The following is an 18912-nucleotide window of genomic DNA, read 5'->3' as shown; positions in this document are numbered from 1 at the left end:
AAGTAGTGAATAGTTTCAGTCTGTACAAATGACAAAATATCAATGTGGATTTTTTTTCTCCAGCTCAGTGTTAAATGGCAACCAAGTATTTAAAATATTAAAGAGATACCGTGTTTTCCTGAAAATAAGACAGTGTCTTATATTAATTTTTGCTCCCAAAGACGCATTAGGTCTTATTTTTAGGGGATGTCTTATTTTTCCATGAAGAAGAATTCACATTTATTGTTGAACAAAAAAATGAACATTGATTTTTATACTAGTTGTGCCCGACCACGCATTGCTGTGGCATAGTCTGGTGGTTAGGGATCCCTCTGGTTAGGAAGCAGCCTGGCTTTGAAGCTGCAAGGCTGTTCCATCATGGCAACATTTTTTAAAAGTGGTGTTAGTCTCCGCATACAGCTATGAGGTCCTCTGGATAATGTAGTTGTTTCAGTTCCCCGGTGGGCCTCTGCGCATGCGCAGTAAGCAATGGGGGTTTTCTGTTATTTGGATTTTATTTTTCTAGGGTTTTTTTTATTGAAAGACATAGATTGGATGACTATGTCTTTTGTGGCCAAATCTGGTATGATTTGGTCTAGTGGTTTTGTTGTTTACTCCATGGGAAAAACACACATTATATTCATATATATATATATATATTGTTCAGTAGTTGTCATCACAAACCAGCATAACCAGACAAACTGTGAATCCTATCAAGAATTTCTTGTTACTACCATTATTTCTATGTACAACAATCTATGGTTCGTAAATTTACCGATCCTGCATGCTCTGGTGTTCTGTTTGGCGGGCATGCTTCCAAACACAAACTTTGCTAGGTCTTACTTTCGGGGGAGGCCTTATATTTAGCAATTCAGCAAAACCTCTACTAGGTTTTATTTTCTGGGGATTTCTTATTTTAGGGGAAACAGGGTAGTAACAACTCTCAATTGTCAAACTGCAATTGCTTCCCAAAGCACATCCTTTCTTTATAGAAGATATAGGACAAATGGGTGACATCTAGCAATGTGGGTGCCTTTAGTAAAAGGTTAGATATATTAATGGAAGATGAGGATACTGGTCAATGGCTACTAGTAATGGTGGCTATGTATTATCTTTAATAGTATACCTTTCAATCTGTATTGGTGGGAACAGGAGTGAAAAGGTAATGTTGCACTCATGTCCTGTGGGCTTTCCATAGACATTTGACTGTCCACTGTAGAAGCAAGATGCTTAGCTAAATAGGCATTTGAGCTAATCCAATACAACTGTTCTTTTGTTCTTGTCACCATTGGAATGTATAGAATAGCAATGAAACAGTGATACAGCAACAACAATTATCTCCTATTTTGTTTTGACTCCACTTTCTCTACCGTCCCCAAGCTCTTTGCTGGAGTGTTGCCCACAAAACCAATTCCAATTTGAAATTTGGCCCTTAAACTGAAAAAGGTTCATTATGTCTATATTTATTGTATTGTTGTAAAGCTGTGCTATGTGTTTTACGGGTCTTAGTGTCATTATTAAGATATCATTTTCATATAAATTTCCTTGAGGTCTCTAAGATAAGACAGAAAATGAAATAATTTATTCATTTTATTTATTAAAGTATTTATATCCTGCACGACATCTGAAGATTTGAGGTTAATGGAAGCATCCCCATTACCACAGGCAGGGCAGTATTATACTAACTCATACAGCGGATACTTGATAGTAATTTCAGAGATACTTGCAATACATAGGATGCCAATGCCATGGTGTTCCAGTGAGGGATTCTGTGATTTATTATAGTTTGTTTCCTACATATAATAGGATTATAATAGATTATTATAGTTTGTTTCCTACTTCCTATAAGTAGGAAACAAACTATAATAAATCACAGAATATAGTGTGCAAATACCAGTGTAATCCTAAAAATCTAGATAAGATATTATTGCCTTTCGTGATGCTTTAAGTGTTTTCATTTTTAATACCCGATTTATATAGTAATTCAATTGTTAGGAAGCCTTGAGGGTTACTTTCCTCTGAAACCCCTTACATGCTATATTGTTTTGTATAATGCTCTAAAATTATAACTTATTTCAGAACTCTTGGCTTCTCTGATTCTAATGTCTAGCATTTTAAAAACAATGCATGTATAGTACGTAGATGGAGAAAAATGCTTACCAATGATCAACAAGTATCAGTGTTTCCTAAATCAGCCTTTCCCAACCTGGTACCCTCCTGGTATTTTGCTCATTTCCCCCATGTCCTAAGTAGAATGACCAATATGCAGGTAAGCTGGAAACAGAACATCAGCAGAGCACCAACTTGGATAAAAATTCTTTACCTTTATCCTCCTGCTAGTCTTGCTCATGTAAGTGTTTTTTTTTTTCACCCCCTCATTCCTTAAAAAAATGTTAAGCTATTTTTCTAATCTTTTGGCAATTAATTTCATACATAAATTATAGGTTGCACACCTGAGGTTTTGTTATATCTGTTTTCTTAAAATTTCATTGCAAACCCCTTTTCCTTGCAGCCTAGTGCTTTTTCTATGCCTTTTATAATTTTATATATATTTCTAATCTCATTTTCTTTTCATCTTAAATTTTCCTGTGGTCAAAGAAAGGCAGCCTAACTAATGCTAATAATGCCAACTCAGTGGACTAATTTCATGACTATGGCACATGAGCAGTTGGTTGTTAATTTCTTTAATAATACCACTCCCCAGTATGGGCCGTATCCCACACTATTTCCTTGAACCGTTTTCATTTGATATACACATGCACTTATTAGTCTTTCTGTGATGAAGTCAGACCTCTTGCATAGTTATAATGATTTCTGCCTTTAGAAAGGTAACAATCAAAATATCTTTCTGCAATTTATTCTATACAATTGCTTTCTGGCACACATGAATAAACAATTTAAAACATTTCAACTTCCATAACAGCCACATGTCAAGGCCGCACAGGTAATCAGAACAGATCTGTGAAATTTATTGGCACAAGTTATGGATCATTATGTTCACCTTGTGCTTTAGAACATGCACAACAAAAACCGACCTATCTTGCAATAAATATACAGGCTGCTGGGGAACATGTTGGGGAGAAAAGGGCTCAGATTATTTCATTCTACTTGGGGAAGCACAGGAGTACCTCCAGGTGTAGAATGGTGGTGACAGCCAATAATTACAGACTTTATTTCATAATAAATATGCCACTGTAGTGACTGCAGATATAAATTAAGACAGGCCACTGCACATGGTGCAAGAAAACGTTGTTTAAAGCTATGCTCTCAGCTGCCATTATATGGAACAGCAAGGATTCTGTGCCATATAATTTCTACACCTGGAGTTACTCTTGTGCTTCTCCAAGTAGGATGAGTTTCACAAGTAGCTATTCTGATTTTATTTTTGAAATGCTTGTCTGATTACACTGGCCAACACATATTTTGGTGCCTCAAATGTTAGACTTGTTGATTCCAAGATATGACACTAGTTTTCTCCTTGTCAGTTTTAGTTTTTGAGATAGAGAACATATGCTATATAGCAGTCTTCATCTGTTCGCCCATAGAAAATCATGATTACCATATCTAAGAAACTACAGCTGATGTGGTCTATCCAATGCAATTTTCTGAATCATCACCACAAATAACCCAAGGAGCAGCCCCCAAAACCAAGACACCAAGAAACTTGTTTTTGTTGGGCTATAATCTCTCTGGAATCCTTATCAAGGGAAGGCCAAGTGCAATGCTTTTGTGTTGTCAAGGGCTTTTGTGGCTATAATCACTGAGTTGCTGCGAGTTTTCTGGACTGTATGGCCATGTTCCAGAAGCATTCTTTCCTGCCATTCTGCCCACATCTATGGCAGGCTTCCTCAGACATTGTGTGGTCTGTTGGAAACTAGGCAGATATACAAACCCGACTTGCCTAGTTTCCAACAGCCCTCACAACCTCAGAGGATGCCTGCCATAGATGTGGGTGAAACATCAGGAGAGAATGCTTCTGGAACATGGCCATACAGTTTGGAAAAACTCACAGCAATCCTGCAATATTTTTCATTATATATAAAAAGATGGGCCCCTGGTGGTGGCGCAGTGTGTTAAAGTGCTGAGCTGCTGAACTTGCAAACCAAAAGGTCCCAGGTTCAAATCCCAGGAGCGGAATGAGCGCCCGCTGTTAGCCTCAGCTCCTGCCAACCTAGCAGTTCGAAAACATGCAAATGTGAGTAGATAAATAGGTACCGCTCCGGCGGGAGGGTAATGGCGCTCCATGCAGTCATGCCGGCCACATGACCTTGGAGGTGTCTATGGACAACGCCGGCTCTTCTTGAGATAAGCACCAACCCCCAGAGTCGGTCACGACTGGACTTAACGTCAGTGGAAAACCTTTACCCTACCTTTACCTATAGAAAGATGACTGATTTGTTAACTATTCCCCCATGTGACAGAGAAGAATGACTATTATTCGTAGGGGGCAAACATAGTCCCTACCTGTGGGATCATACCTGTATCCCTGCTTCTATGAGGTTCACAAAGAAATCAAAGGACCAGTAAATGATGCAACTGAATGGTGCTTTAACTGGAAAGCTTACAAAAAATGGCCAGCACAGTCTACTTTACTGTTATCCTGTGGTTTAAGTGGACCATAGTCCAAGGAGGGTTCCCAGTCCTTCCTTGATCACTTAGCTTTCATTTAGAAGTGATGCACTCCAGGTGTGTTAGGATTTAAGACAGCCACTGAATATGTGGATAGAATTGTTTTGGTAAAGTGTCACTCTGGGTAATGAAGTCATTCTGGAAAGTTCCAATATCTGGCAAGTGTGTTAAGGTCCCTGTGGTGACATTTCACCACATGGAAGCTGTTCAAATTGTAACCGTAGTACTTTTCAACCTTGGCTAGCAATGTACATGTGCATGGGTTCAGAATTCTAGTGCCAGCAGCTGTTTCTATTGTTTTGTGTCTTCATATCATTTCCAACTTAGGTTCACTGTATTAAGATTTTGGCAAGATTAATTCAATGAGGGTTTGCCTTTGCCTTCCTCTGTGGCTGAGAGCTTGTGATTTGTCTGAGGTTGGGTTTTCATAGATGACCGGGGAGTCTAATCTTGATCTCCAGAGTCAATGCCTAAACCACTATTGCTTCTCAACAAACAGAGTTCTGTAGTCATTTTGCGAGAAATCTGGGGGCACACTTCCCATATCATGCACACAGCTTCAAAGGCCATTGATTATATTGGTGGTGGAAATCACGGGTGACAGTACTTCTAGGCATATGCTGTCACACCTTCCTCTTCACCTGCATAATTCTACCTTTGGTTGTATTGTGGTATAATAGAACTGGAACCCTGGAACTAACTTTTTATTTTTGTAAATAATTTTAGAATGTTATTAGGAATTCTTAAGTATTAAGTTTAGATATTGTGATTTGGGGCCTCTGTGTTTGAAATACATACTGTACTCCATCAGAGTGACAATAACACTTTCTGAAACAATGTTCAGAATTTCAAACATTTACAGAACTGTTTTAGGTGAAATGTTTACATCATTCATAACTTGGAGGAAAGGGGAAAACCGTGACAGATCCTTAATTGCATTGCTTTCATGTTATTTCTGTCTGGGATATATGTTTGCAAGGATCTAAGTGGCATTAGTCATAGTTTTAAATGGAACATGACTTTACATTTAAACTGTATAGATTGGGTCATTTATTCATCTTTCAGTGAACATCATGTCTAAAGGTGAGCTTCATGCCTATAAATACAACAGGACACATCCTAGGCTGAGGCTCCCTATTTGATGTTTCCAGTAGATTAACAGTCATGTGTTTATTATTCTGGATATGTTGTAGATATTTTCCAAGTGCTGCATGGTGACCAATAGGAAACAAGTGTACTCTTGTGAAGTGTGGTTTTAGATACTCCCTTTTTCTCTATTTTGTTTCTAGATGGAGAAATTAGCATGCTTGCATTCAATCATACTACATTAACTATTCCATTAATGTCTAAAGGGCACTGGCTCTGAATAGTGAGCTACAAAAGGTCTAAATTTCACAAATCACAGTTTACACTGGAGAATCTCTAGACAACCATATAGACATCAAGAGCAGCTTGTTGATGCTGTGATTATCATGATTATCCAAACTTATATTGGTGTACAGCTACTGTATAGGCAACTAGGTCTGCCTGCAAGAATTATTGGTATTATATTATTGTCCAGATTCAACAAGGTTTCTGTTTCTTGGATGATTCCAGAGTTTGAAATAAACTTATGCTTCTCAACTCTTTAAAAACACTGTTTCCTCCATAAACACTGCAACCCCTCAATGCCTTTTCCTATCACAGCATTTAACAGATCAAATACTCTCCTCCTTCATTTGCAAATACCTTCAACAGAAATTTGGAAAACAGACCAGGAAGATGGAGCATGTAAAGACGCTTCCACCTTTCTAAGACTGAGTACATAATTAAATAATTTCATACGGATTTGTCAATCTTTGACACTGCATACTGCTTGGGTCTGGTATGTGCAGTGGTCATCATGAAAGTGATACTCTTTATGATGGCTTATAAGAATATTCTTTGGTATTCATATATCATACTTATGACAAGGAGCTAGTCCCTGCTATATAAGCCAATAATATTAATAATAATAATAAAACTTTATTTGTATTCCGCCCTATCTCCCCAAGGGGACTCAGCGCGGATTCCAACATACAACGGTAAAAATCCAATGCCTCCGTAAAACAAATAAATACTGATATAAAATCCCAGGGAAACCCCGCATATGAAAATAACATTCAAATCTAACACCAAATTAAAGCCTAACACCAGTAAATTAAACCTAACATCAATAAATTAAATTACATGTAGTCAAACAAAATTATATAATAACATAAAATCTAAACAAACATCCACATTAATTTACAACAGCCAAGATTTATGTGGACTTGTATTCTGTGTGCACTTTGTGTAGATGGCATCAGAGCATATTGGAAACACAGACAAACCTGGGCCTCAATCATGTGCAAATTTGAGAGTGTATGCCAACTGAAGAGTGCATGACTTCTGGTTGCACATACAGACTTCTCCATGCAGGAAACCCGTGTAGGCCTGCCCTCAGTCACAGTCACTCTGAGTAGATTCCATTAGCATTTTGAAGGCAAAACCATTTATTACAGCATGACTTTACCTGGACAATAGAGACCATAGTACTGGATACAGACACACAGACATTTCTGACCTGTTGAATGCATGTTGTTGCTGTGGTCCTTCAAGTTATTTTCAACTTATTGGGACCCTAAGGTAACCCTGTCACAGGGTTTTCCTGGCAAGGGTTTGTCAGTTGCCTTCTTCTGAGGCTGTGAGAGTGTGACTTGCCCAACATCACCTGGTGGGCCATGCTGAATTCACATTACACAATACATCCTTTTCTTTGTAGAGTTTATTTCCAAAAGTCACCAAATCCAAAACAATTGAAAATGAGTTATAAGTACAGTAGCAGCACATTGTTGGTTAGAAATAGAATATTCTGTGCAGATCAAAACTATCAAAATGTATCAAATGATTTTGGTACTGGGCTTGTAAAATTGCATGATTTTATAGCAAAAAATGCATATCCCCAGCATTTTTGCTTCCTCATTCCTGTAAAATGTGTTCATAGAATCGTAGAACTGAAAAAGACCTTGTGGGCCATCCAGTCCAACCCCCTGCCAAGAAGTAGAAAAATTGCATTCAAAGCACCCTGACAGATGCCCATCCAGCCTCTGTTTAAAAGCCTCGAAAGAAGGAGCCTCCACCACACTCCAGGGCAGCAAGTTCCCCTGCTGAACAGCTCTCAAAGTTAGGAAGTTCTTCCAATGTTCAAGCGGAATCTCCTTTCCTGTAGTTTAGGCATGTTTTGGACTTCAACTCCCACAATTCCTAACAGTTGGTGGACTGTTAGGAATTGAAGTCCAAAATACCTGGAGGACCGAAATTTGCACATGCCTGCTGTAGTTTGAAGTCATTGTTCCATGTCTTAGTCTCCAGGGCAGCAGAAAACAAGTTTGCTCCCTCCTCCTGATGACTTCCCTTCACATATTTACACATGGCTATCATCATGACTCCTCTCAGCCTTCTCTTCTGCAGGCTAAACATGCCCAGCTCTTTAAGCCGCTCCTCATATGGCTTGTTCTCCAGACCCTTGATCATTTTAGTTGCCCTCCTCTGGACACTTTCCAGCTTGTCAACATCTCCCTACAGTTGTGGTGCCCAGAATTGGACACAGTGTGATCCCAGGTGTGGTCTGGCCAAGGCAGAATAGAGGGGTAGCATGACTTCCCTGGATCTAGACACAAGACTCCTCCTTATGCAGGCCAAAATCTCATTGGTTTTTTGCCACCACATCACATTGTTGGCTCATGTTTAACTTGTTGTCCAGGAGGACTCCAAGATCTTTTTCACACATACTGCTGTCGAGCCAGGTGTCCCCCATTCTGTATCTCTGCATTTCCTTTTTTCTGCCTAAGTGGAGTATCTTGCATTTGTCCCTGCTGAACTTCGATTTGATAGTTTCGGCCCATCTAGTCTGTCAAGATTGTTTTGGATTCTGCTCCTGTCTTCTGGAGTGTTGGCTATCCCTCCCAATTTGGTGTCATCTGCAAACTTATTGATCGTGCCTTCTAGCTCTTCACCTATGTCATTAATTAAAATGTTGAACAGAACTGGGCCCAGGACGGGACCCTGCTTATGACACTCCACCTGTCACTTCTTTCCAGGATGAAGAGGAAGCATTGGTGACTGTGAGCACCCTCCGGATTCGTTCACTTAACCAATTTCAAATGGATTGGGTGCCTTTTGGAAACAAGCACCACATCTGGACGATGGGTGAATGGAGGGAAAAGTCATTATTTCAGTTTCAAAAGAATTTGGGGAAGGCTACCGCACTTAGAGCAAGCCTGGGAAAACTTCGGCTCTCTAAGGCGTTTTGGACATTGGGTCGCTATAAGTCGAGAGGCGGCCTGAAGGCAAGTGTTCAGAGGCACATCCCCGCTCAGCCCTGCTTCCTCCCTCCCTGCCCGCCGTCGCTCCTCTCCCCTCGGCTGCCCTCGGGTTCAGGGCCAAGCAGTGGCAGCAGGAAGACCTCACGGGGCTCCTTCTTCTCCTGGTGCTGACTCGGGCTCACCTGCGCGGGCGGAGGTCGGTCCGCCCCCTCCTGGTCCCCTTCCTCTTCTCTGCCGCCGCCGCCCCGTCGCGTGCCGTTCCCCGCTCCCGCCAGGAGGAGGCGCTGCGAGGCTGGGCCAAGCGACCCTTCTGCCCTGAGGCGCAAGCCTTGCCCGGAGAGGAGCCCTCGGGCGGGCAGGAAAAAAGGAAGGCAGGCCCGCTACGTGGAAGCGCCTGGGTCCCGCGTGGCAAGGAAGGAGCACGCTCCTTCGCCCGCTTCTCCCCGTCTCCCTTCCCTTCCCTTTCAAGGCACCTCCGAGGCGAAGCCGGGACTGATAGGCGCCCCATTGCCACAGACGCCCGGCTCAGGTGTTCTCCTCTTCGGGCCCCTTGGCTCGGTCCAGGCAGCTTCGGTTAGAGAGGAAGGCTCCGTCCGCAGTGAGGCCCACGGAGGAAGCCCACCGAGGCAGGGGAAAAGGGGGGAGGGAAAAAAAATCTCCTCCTCCTCCTCCTCCTCCTCCTCCTCCCTGCGCTCGGACTCAGGAGCTCGGCCCAGGCCCCCTCGCTCCCCACCAGGGCGCCCCCTCCCGCTCCCTCCCGCGCGCGGACAGGTAACACGCCTCTTGCGCGCGCGCCAGGGAAGGGAGGGGGCGCGCTGCCGTGTCTCCCACCGCCGGCACGTTGCAGGGGAAGGGGAGGGAGGCAGGCAGGCAGGCGTGAAGCATCTCCCCCCCCCTCCCCACGCAACACTGAAGAGCCAAACCCAAAGCTTCCTTTCACAGGTTGCCGCGCGCGCAGGTTGAGGAGGGGAGGGGGAAAAAGAAAGAGACATGGCAACAGCAGCACTGCGGATGAGGGGCAGCAGGGGAAGGGCCTGAAGAAGCGCCCCTTTAGTGATGGTGGTGGGCTGAGGGTTGGCTGGTTGGGGGCGCGCGAGAGAGAAAGAGAGGGAGAGAGAGAGGGAGCGTGCGCGGGTGCGCGAGTGACTGACAGACGGGAGGAGGACGGGCGCGGGTGTGCACGCGCGCGCGAAAGAGAGAGAGAGAGAGGGCGGGAAGGAGGGAGGGAAGGAAGGAAGGAAGGAAGGGCGCGTGCCTGCCTGTGGCGCGTGGGGCTCCTTTCCTCTCTGCCCGTTCCGGACCCGCGTTGGGTGGGTGGCCTCCGCGCCCGTCCCAGGCGCCTCTTCGAGGGAGAGAGGAGCGCGTGGCGTGGCGTGGCGTGTGGTTCCTGGGGCGCGGGGCCGGGGCCGGGCGATGCGTTGGAAGGAACGTGCCGCTGGCGTCTGGCTCCGGGAGCCGCTCGGGCGCCCTCCTCTCCCTCCTCCTCCTCCTCCTCTTCACGCCTTCTCCCCGCGCAGACCGAGCCTTTCCCCGCTTCTCTCGCCAGGAAGCAGCAGCAGCAGGAGCAGCAGCGGCGCCGCGGGGACCGTCATGCCTCCTCCTCCGACCGCCGCCGGAGCCCCTTCCCGCCTCTCCCGCCGCTAGAGCGCCCGGAATACCGCCTCCCTCCCCGCCTTTCTCTCTCGCAATCTCTCTCCACCCAGATGCCATCGCTGTATTCGCTGCAGCGTTAGAACCACCTTGCGTTGCCCCCCCCCCCCCCCCCCATACACCACCGCCACCACTTGAAAGGGAAGGAGCAAATGGAATGAATGATCTCCGTGTGGATCCTGTGCACGTTGCGACCCCCCTTTTTCCCCTCGCACGGTCTGATTCATCTCTCCCCGGCGTGAATTTGCAGCACCACGTCAAGACACGAGCCTTCTCCTCGCCAGGAAGAGGTTATCCTTCCTCCGCTGGTGTGCCTCGCCCCCTCCCCATTGGCTCCCCCGGCCTCGCTCTCCTTATGTGGATATGCCAGCGAGAAGACCAGACTGGAGACTCCCAACATGCTCACTACTCCCTTAATCTGTCCGCCTAGAGGTTCTGCTTCTACAAACCAAGGTAGGGAGACGTGCTTCCCTTTCTTCCTCCTTTTCTTCTTTCCCTTCTGCATGGAAAAGGGGCGCCCCCTCCCCAAACCAGCCAGGGCTAGGAGAGAAAGGCAGCCTCATTGGTACGGATGGCACGAACCACCCGCTCACAAAAGAGCCAGCCATGCTGTTGGGAGAACAGGTACCATTCGTGTGTGTGTGTGTTTTAAAGATGGGGAGCCGTTCAGACATGTTGATTCCCTTCTTGGCTCAGCAGAGGAGATGGATGGAGCCCCAAAGAGGCGCTGTGGCGGGTCCCCTCCCTTGGCTGTGAAGGGAGGGGCGGTGGGGCAGGAAGGAGGGAGGGGTCCCCCAAAGACCCTCCGCCAGCCGCATAGAGAGGAGCAGCTTCTCCCCCTCCTCCTCCCCTCACACCGGCCCTGAGCAACATGGTCGTGGGCTGGAGAAAGAGAGAGAAGGGAAGGGGGGTGAGATGGTCGTGGGCTAAAAAGAAAAAAGAAAAGGGGGAGGGGGTTATATGGTGCAGTCGGGCCGGGAGAAGCAAGCGGTAGGGAGGGAAGGAGGCCTCGCCTATCCTATCCTCGCCTCGCCTCGCAGTCCGGGCTTTGGAGCCACGAAGCCTCGAGGGGAAGGGTGGCCAGGCCAAGGGGGGCTGCGAGGCGGGTCCACGCGCGGGCGGAAGGGGGGCTATTTTAAGTCCGCGCACGTCACTCAAGAGGCACGCTGTGGAAAGGGGGGGGGAGAAAAAAGCACCGAAGGCAAGCTGCTCGTTGTGTCCTCCATGTGGGTTTTCCCTCCCCTCGGGTGGGTTTTTTTCTCTCCCCTCTTGCAGGCGTGGTGTGTGTCTTTTCCACCCATGCAGCGCCCCTTCCTCCTTCCCTTCCCTTTCTCCCCATCTCTCTCACACAGCATGACACCCCACACTCCTTCCTCTAAAGCAGTGCTTCCCAACCTGTGGTCCGTGGATCATTGATGGTCCGCGGCCTCAGCCTTACTACTACGGAGAATAACACAGATCATATTTTATTCTTGGTGTTTTCGTTCCTGGGGTTATTTGGGGTGCTGTTTCAGAAAATGGTATTGGATGGATAGCTCTAGACGATGAAATATGGTTTTCTTTGGGTGACTACTGGCATATGTTCTGTATCAGAAACCAGAGCTGATGTGGTCTGTCCATCCAATGCCATGTTTCTGAATCAGCACCCCAAATAACCCAGCCGAGTCTAAAGTTGATTCCTAACCCTTTTGGTACTAATGTTGGAGAGTGGTTCCTGGTTAAAAAAAAAGGTTGGGAAGGAACCACTGCTCCAAGGCAACTGCCACAACGCTGGGTGATGCAAAATGGCTCTCTCTCTCTCTCTCTCTCTCTCTCTCTCTCTGTTTCCCCGTTCGGCTGCGCGCCTACGCGACACATACCGATAAACGATGGCACGGTTTGGGATTGGGGCTCGGCGCTGTGTAAGATGGTGGCAAGACAAAGGAGGACGGGGATTTTTTTTTGTGGGTGTGGAATGAGTGGGCTCTGCGCCTCGCGGAGGAAACGGGGAGGCGTTTATTTTTAGCCAACGGGTGGGTAGCCAACCATGGGCTGTGGTGAGGTGGCTTTTGCAGGAGAGACCCTGGAGGGCAGCCGCTCTCCCTCTCTCCCTCCCTCCCTCCAACAGCAGCATTATTGGATCTGCTCTTCCTCTTGTGCAGCCTGCCTGCCTGCCACCACACCCCCTCCGGCTCTCTCTAGAGGGAGGGATCGCCAAGGACCACAAGGAAGAGAGGGAGTGGATGGTGCCCGAAAGGAAAGCCACACCACCTGCCCGCCCGCTTTTCCTTTCGGGCCCCCTCCATCTCCAAAGGGAGCCTGGACGCCCCCTCCTCTCCTCCTTCTTCCTCCCCCCTCCCTCGCTCGCCCATCTCCCGGCACGTTCGCCTGGCGCTTCTATAAATAGCCCAGGATCTCGGTGACATCTGCCGACGTCCCCCTCGCCGCAAGTGGGAGTCTAAAGTTTACCTGGGCGGGTGGAGGGCGGGGCCAGGACGCTGGGGGCCGGGAGGGCGTGGCTCCAGAAGGAGGGAAGGGGCGGGGCTTGCGGGCTCAGCCCGGGCGGGCAGGTGTGCTGCTCCTGCTCCTGCTGCTCCTCCTTCTCTTCCTCGCTCGGTTCAGTCCATCCAACCCTTTGGGGTTCTCTGTGTTGTCAAAGGCTTTCATGGGCGGAATCACTGGCTTGCTGTGAGTTTCTCCAGGTTGTGCGGCCATGTTCCAGAATCATTCTCTCCTGACGTTTCGCTTGCGTCTACGGCAGGCATCCTCAGAGGTTGTGAAGTATGTTAGAAACGATGCAAGTGGGAAATGTGTTGTCGAAGGCTTTCATGGCCGGAATCACTGGCTTGCTGTGAGCATTCCGGGCTGCATGGCCGTGTTCCAGAAGTATTCTCGCCTGACGTTTCTCCTGCATCTGTGGCAGGCATCCTCAGAGGCTCCCCCAGGCAGGAATCAGCCAGGCCTTGAAGATGCAAGGCTCTTCAATGCTAATCAAGGTGATTAATTAATTGTAGCATTCACCGCAAGTGAAAGAACAGACAAGAGTTCTTTCTCCCATCCCGGACCTTCCACAGAGATATATAAACCTCCTTTTCCTAGTTTCTAATATAATTCGCAACCTCTGAGTTTGCCTGCCATAGATGTGGACAAGACGCCAGTTGCCCGGAAAACTCACAGCAGCCCTGTGCAAGTGGGGTTTATATATCTGTTCAGGGTGGGAGAAATAACTCTTGTCTGTTTGCAGCAGGTGTAAAGGTTTCAATTGGCCACCTTGATCAGCATTGAATAGCCTTTCAGCTCATGGTCTGGGTGCTTCCTGTCCGGGGATAATCCTTTGTTGAGAGTTGGCCCTGATTAATTCATGTCTGGAATTCCTCTGTTTTCTGAATGTCGTTTTTTATTAACTGTCCTGATTTTAGAGTTTCTTTAATACTGGTAGCCAGATTTTTTTTTCATTTTCATGGTTTCCTCCTTTCTGTTGAAATTGGACAATTTCAACAGAATTTCAACTTTGAAATCAGGGCAGTGAATAAAGAACAGAGGAATTCCAGACGTGAATAAATCAGGGCCAGCTAACACCGCCCAACAAAGGTTTCCCCCAGGCAGGAAGCAGACGGACCTTGAAGCTGAAAGACTATTCAGTGCTAATCAAGGTGGCCAATTGAAACATCTACACCTGCCTCAAACAGGCAAGAGTTCTTTCTCCCACCCTGGACATTATTCCACAGATAGAAGAACCCCTCTTGCCTAGTTTTCAACAGACCTCACAACCTCTGAGGATGCCTGCCATAAATGCACGCAAAACGTCAGGAAAGAATGCTTCTGGAACATGGCCATACAGCCCGGAAAACTGACAGCAATCCTTCGGGGCTTTTTTCTCTGAGAGCCTTCAGGCTTCGCCGGCTGTTGAACGCGAGAGGAGCCAGGACGGGGCCTCGTTGCCCCCAGTGGCGCGCGTGCCGTGGCCAGGACGCGTCTTGACTCGCGGACTCTCTCTTTCTGGCCGCCATCCTCTTCCCGCATCCGGCTCCGAGTCTTCACCTCTCCTTCCTTCTCACGATCGGAGCCTTCCGACCCTTCTTTCGGAGAACTTCCCTCGTGGCAGCGAGCTGTTACTTCTCCCCAGTAAACGATGCTTGAGTTGGATTTGACTTTTCAGGCTCCAAGTGTAGACATTTCTCCGCCAGTTTCAAAGCACATTCGAGCTTCGCTTCAAATCTCAGCGTTGCGTACCTGGTCTAAGAAGTAGGGAAGAGATATAAGATGCACGTTCTTGCCCAATACCAGTATTCTTGGTAATAGAGTTTAATTTTTTTTTTAACTTTAAGACGATCTAAGTGTAAACCGATTGAGTCTGAAACACCCCTGCTTCTGTTAGAAAGCACATTTGATTTAAAAATATTCACAGTATAGCGGATTGCTGTGAGTTTTCCGGGCTGTATGGTCATGTTCCAGAAGCATTCTGTCCTGACATTTTGTCTGCATCTTTGGCAAGCATCCTCAGAGGTTGTGAGGTCTATTGAAAACTAGGCAAGAAGGGTTTATATATCTGCAGAAAGTCCAGAGAAAGAACTCTTGTCTGTTTGAGGCAAGAGTTAATGTAGCAATTGGCCACTTTGATTAGCATTGAATGACATTGCAGCTTCAAGGCCAGGCTGCTTCCTGCCTTTGTTGGGAGGTGTTTACTGGCCGAGATTGTTTTCTGTCTGGAATTCTCCTGTTTTCTGAGTGTTTTTTATTTACTGTCTTGATTGTTGTATTTTTTAATACTGGCAGCCAGATTTTGTTCATTTTCATGGTTTCCTCCTTCCTATTGAAATTGTCCACATGCGTGTGGATTTTAGTGGCTTCTCTGTGGAGTCTGACATGGCAGTTGTTCAAGTGTTCTCACATAATATGCTGTGTCCAGCATATTTTGTCAGCTCTTGCCTCAAACAATTATTTCTCCCACCCTGGACCTTCCACAGATATATAAACCCAAATTGCCTAGTTTCCAACATACCTCACAATTTCTGAGGATGCCTGCCATAGATGCAGGCGAAACATCAGGAAATAATGCTTCTGGAACATGGCCATACAGCCTGGAAAACTCACAGCAACTCAATGGCATCACTGATGCAAGTTTTTCATCACCCCCCCCCCCCCCCAAATGTCTATGTTGATGCCTCTGAGGATAGATGTGGGTGAAACGTCATGAAAGAATGCTTCTGGAACATGGCCATACAGCCCGGAAAACACACAGCAATCCAATGGCATCACTGATGCAAATTTTTCACCCCCCACATCTGGATGGAATAGGCATTCAATTTTAAATCTTACCTCTTCCACTTTTGGATAACATTCACCCATTGGCACAAATAGGAGAAGGTTCTAATGTAACACTTGAGTTCATGTCCTTGAAAGCGAATGTACCACTACAGTACTTTCTATTAGCAATATTCACGTGCTCTCAAGTGATTTTTTTTCATGTCAGGAGCGACTTGAGAAACTGCAAGTCGCTTCTGGTGTGAGAGAATTGGCCGTCTGCAAGGATGTTGCCCAAGGGACACCTAGATGTTTGATTTTTTACCATCCAGTGGGAGGCTTCTCTTATGTCGCTGCATGGGGAGCTAGAGCTGACAGACAGGGGCTTACCCTGCTCCGCAGATTTGAACCACTGACTTTTCGGTCAGCAGTCCTGCCGGCACAATGGTGTAACTCATTGCGCTACTGGGGGCTCCCTCACAAGTGATGCATTGGATGGAATTGGACTGAAGACATCCTGAGCTTTGTTTGTGAAAACTCAATCTCTTTGTGGCTCCTTCAAGTCCAAAGGTATAGTCTGAAAAGAGGCAGGTGCACCTTATCATACTTTATTTTCATTAATGTGAGAGATGAACTGAGATAAGTCTTAGACATTTATTAGGAAAAGAGAGAGGAAGAAGAACCAGGGATAGATGAAAAAAGCAAGAAGAGCACATCAAGTCTTCTGCGTGTAGATCAGGCATGGGCAAACTTTGGCCCTCCAGTGTTTTGGACTTCAACTCCCACAATTCCTGACCTCAGGCCCTTTCCTTTCCCCCCTCAGCCGCTTAAGCCGGAATTGTGGGAGTTGAAGTCCAAAACATTGGAGGGCCAAAGTTTGCCCATGCCTGGTGTAGATAGATAGGCAGGCATCTTATCCTCTCTTTAAAGCACCTATGAAATATATGTTCACTATCTCTTTCCCCTTAAACATCACTTTTGAATTCTAAACACCACAATCATCTCTTTTTTTCCTCATTGTTATGAAAATACTTTCATATTCACAATGTCAAAATCATTAGATAGGTAATGGCCTCAAAAAGCAATGTTTAAGGCTCCATGGATAATGGGCTTCCCACTGAGTGAACAGAATGCTGTACCAGATAGGCCTTCATTCTGATCTTTTGGTCAGGTTTCTTAATACGTTCTTAACAATAAATACTTACATTGAAGAAAAGATAGGCATCCCAAATTATATGGTGGCAGCATGGTGGAAGTGGAAAGAAGGATATAAAGCCTATTCTCTGCGTGGAATAATTTCACAAATTCTTTTCTTCTTTCTTCAATCCTAAATTGATGCAATACTTTGTGTTGACTGATTTTGTTGGTTAGTGAGCTTTAAAGAAGCTTGGAGCATATCGTTAGTGTGGTAAGAAAATAGTGAACTGCCTTATACAAAGTCTGTTTGGTGACAGAAAATGGACATAGAAATTAGGATGTGAATGGGGGAAATAGGGGCAAAGAGAGATTTGTGGAACGTGGTGGCGGCGGGAAGGATAGCATGATCACACATCAATTTAGAAAGAAATAAGTATATTTTACATTCATAGGCATAAAAGCCTCTGGTACATCTATGGAGAATAAGCATAATACGAAATGTGTGATGAGTACAATGCAAAACAGAATTAAGTTCATGGATAAATACAGATTACTGGGTGTAGCTACACAAATTCAGCATTGCATCGTAGACCATTCTTTGCACTCAGGCAGAAATCCACCAGACCCATTCACATGGAGTGTGTACATATAGCTAGATTTAAATCCATGCAGATTATATACACATGCATTTATCTATTTAGATTTGATTTATATCCCACACCTTTCTCCCAAAACGAGATTCAAGGTAATTGTATTCAGACATATAGTATCATATACACACAACATTCACCCAGAATATATTCCAGATAAAGGTGGTTTGATGCAAATCACAGAAGAGGCAACAAAATAATAAATTAGGTCTTGCACTCTAGCAAAAGAATGTACAGAAATAGAAATACTGTACACTCTGTGTACACATATGTGACATACATGCACAAGAGGCTTGCAAAATAGAATTTAATGGTGAAGCTAGTTTTGGAGCATGGAACAATATTATATAATAAATAAAACAAAAATTGAGAATGTGTGCAATGTCGTGTCCTTGTCACTGAAAGTCGCTACATGCAATATATTTTTTATATGCAAATATAATCTCGATGTAGTTTTTTTTAAAAAGCACACATCAATTCTTAGCCCCTGATGTCCATGTGTATTAGCTTGTGAAAACTGTCTCTCTTGTGCCAAGTCTCCACAAAGCCCATGTTTTGTGTGAAAAAAACTCTAGGATGAAGGCCCGGGTTGATTATGCATTTCCAAAAAAATGCGTAATTATGACCAAACATGTACGAGTGAAATTGCAGTGTATAAGAATGGTTCGCACGTGGAGGTGAAATTCAGAAAAATTATACGCAAAGTTATTCTCAAACAAAAGCCTACACTGTATGGATTAGGAAGAAGGACCCCAGCCTAATGGCTGGAGCCTCCAAAGAGGGTCCAGCTTACAAAGGCTTCAATTGGGGAAGTTAAAGCGCACTACTTTGAATGCTAATTTGTGAATAAGATCCATTGGCCAAAGGCCATTGGCCAATGTTCTAGAGCTCAGAGGGCTGCATTGTTGCATTTGAAACTCCTTTGGAGCACCACAGTGCAACATTATAGCTGACATTTTGGGTACCGGGAAGTGACCTTATCTCACTCCTGGTAACTTTGGAGGTTTTTTTTTTAATGAGAGGGGCTGTTGTGAATGGTCATTCTGGAAAGAGCATTATTAGCTCCCATTTGATTTATCCAAGTATGCTTCCTTTTATTTATTTATTTATTTTTGTGGGGCAATGAGATAAAGATTGGACTGCATGACTAAGTTTTTTTTAAGGATTGCATTGCAGGACTTGGGCTACATTTATTGCAAGCATATGCAATACTGAGACTACTGAATAATACACCCAGTGATGGTACAAATCTAAAAATCACGCTTTAATTCTGAGACTCACATTAAAATAATATTCATATTTTTGGGCTAAAACAAGCC

General features: G+C 45.4%; 1 protein-coding gene across 2 annotated transcripts in view; it reads left to right on the top strand.

The window, feature by feature from the left end:
- Window positions 1-9886: 9886 nt before the first annotated feature.
- grin2b (glutamate ionotropic receptor NMDA type subunit 2B) overlaps window positions 9887-18912 on the top strand; it is a 303629-nt gene continuing 294603 nt past the window's right edge. For both annotated transcript variants that reach the window (XR_010006831.1, XM_003226634.4), the window contains exon 1: window positions 9887-11036. The gene's annotated coding sequence lies outside the window, so the exon portion shown is untranslated. The remainder of the gene's footprint in view (window positions 11037-18912) is intronic.

Source organism: Anolis carolinensis, chromosome 5 (assembly GCF_035594765.1).
Source record: "Anolis carolinensis isolate JA03-04 chromosome 5, rAnoCar3.1.pri, whole genome shotgun sequence".
NCBI lineage: Eukaryota > Metazoa > Chordata > Lepidosauria > Squamata > Dactyloidae > Anolis > Anolis carolinensis.
This window is presented reverse-complemented; position numbering and strand designations above follow the sequence as displayed.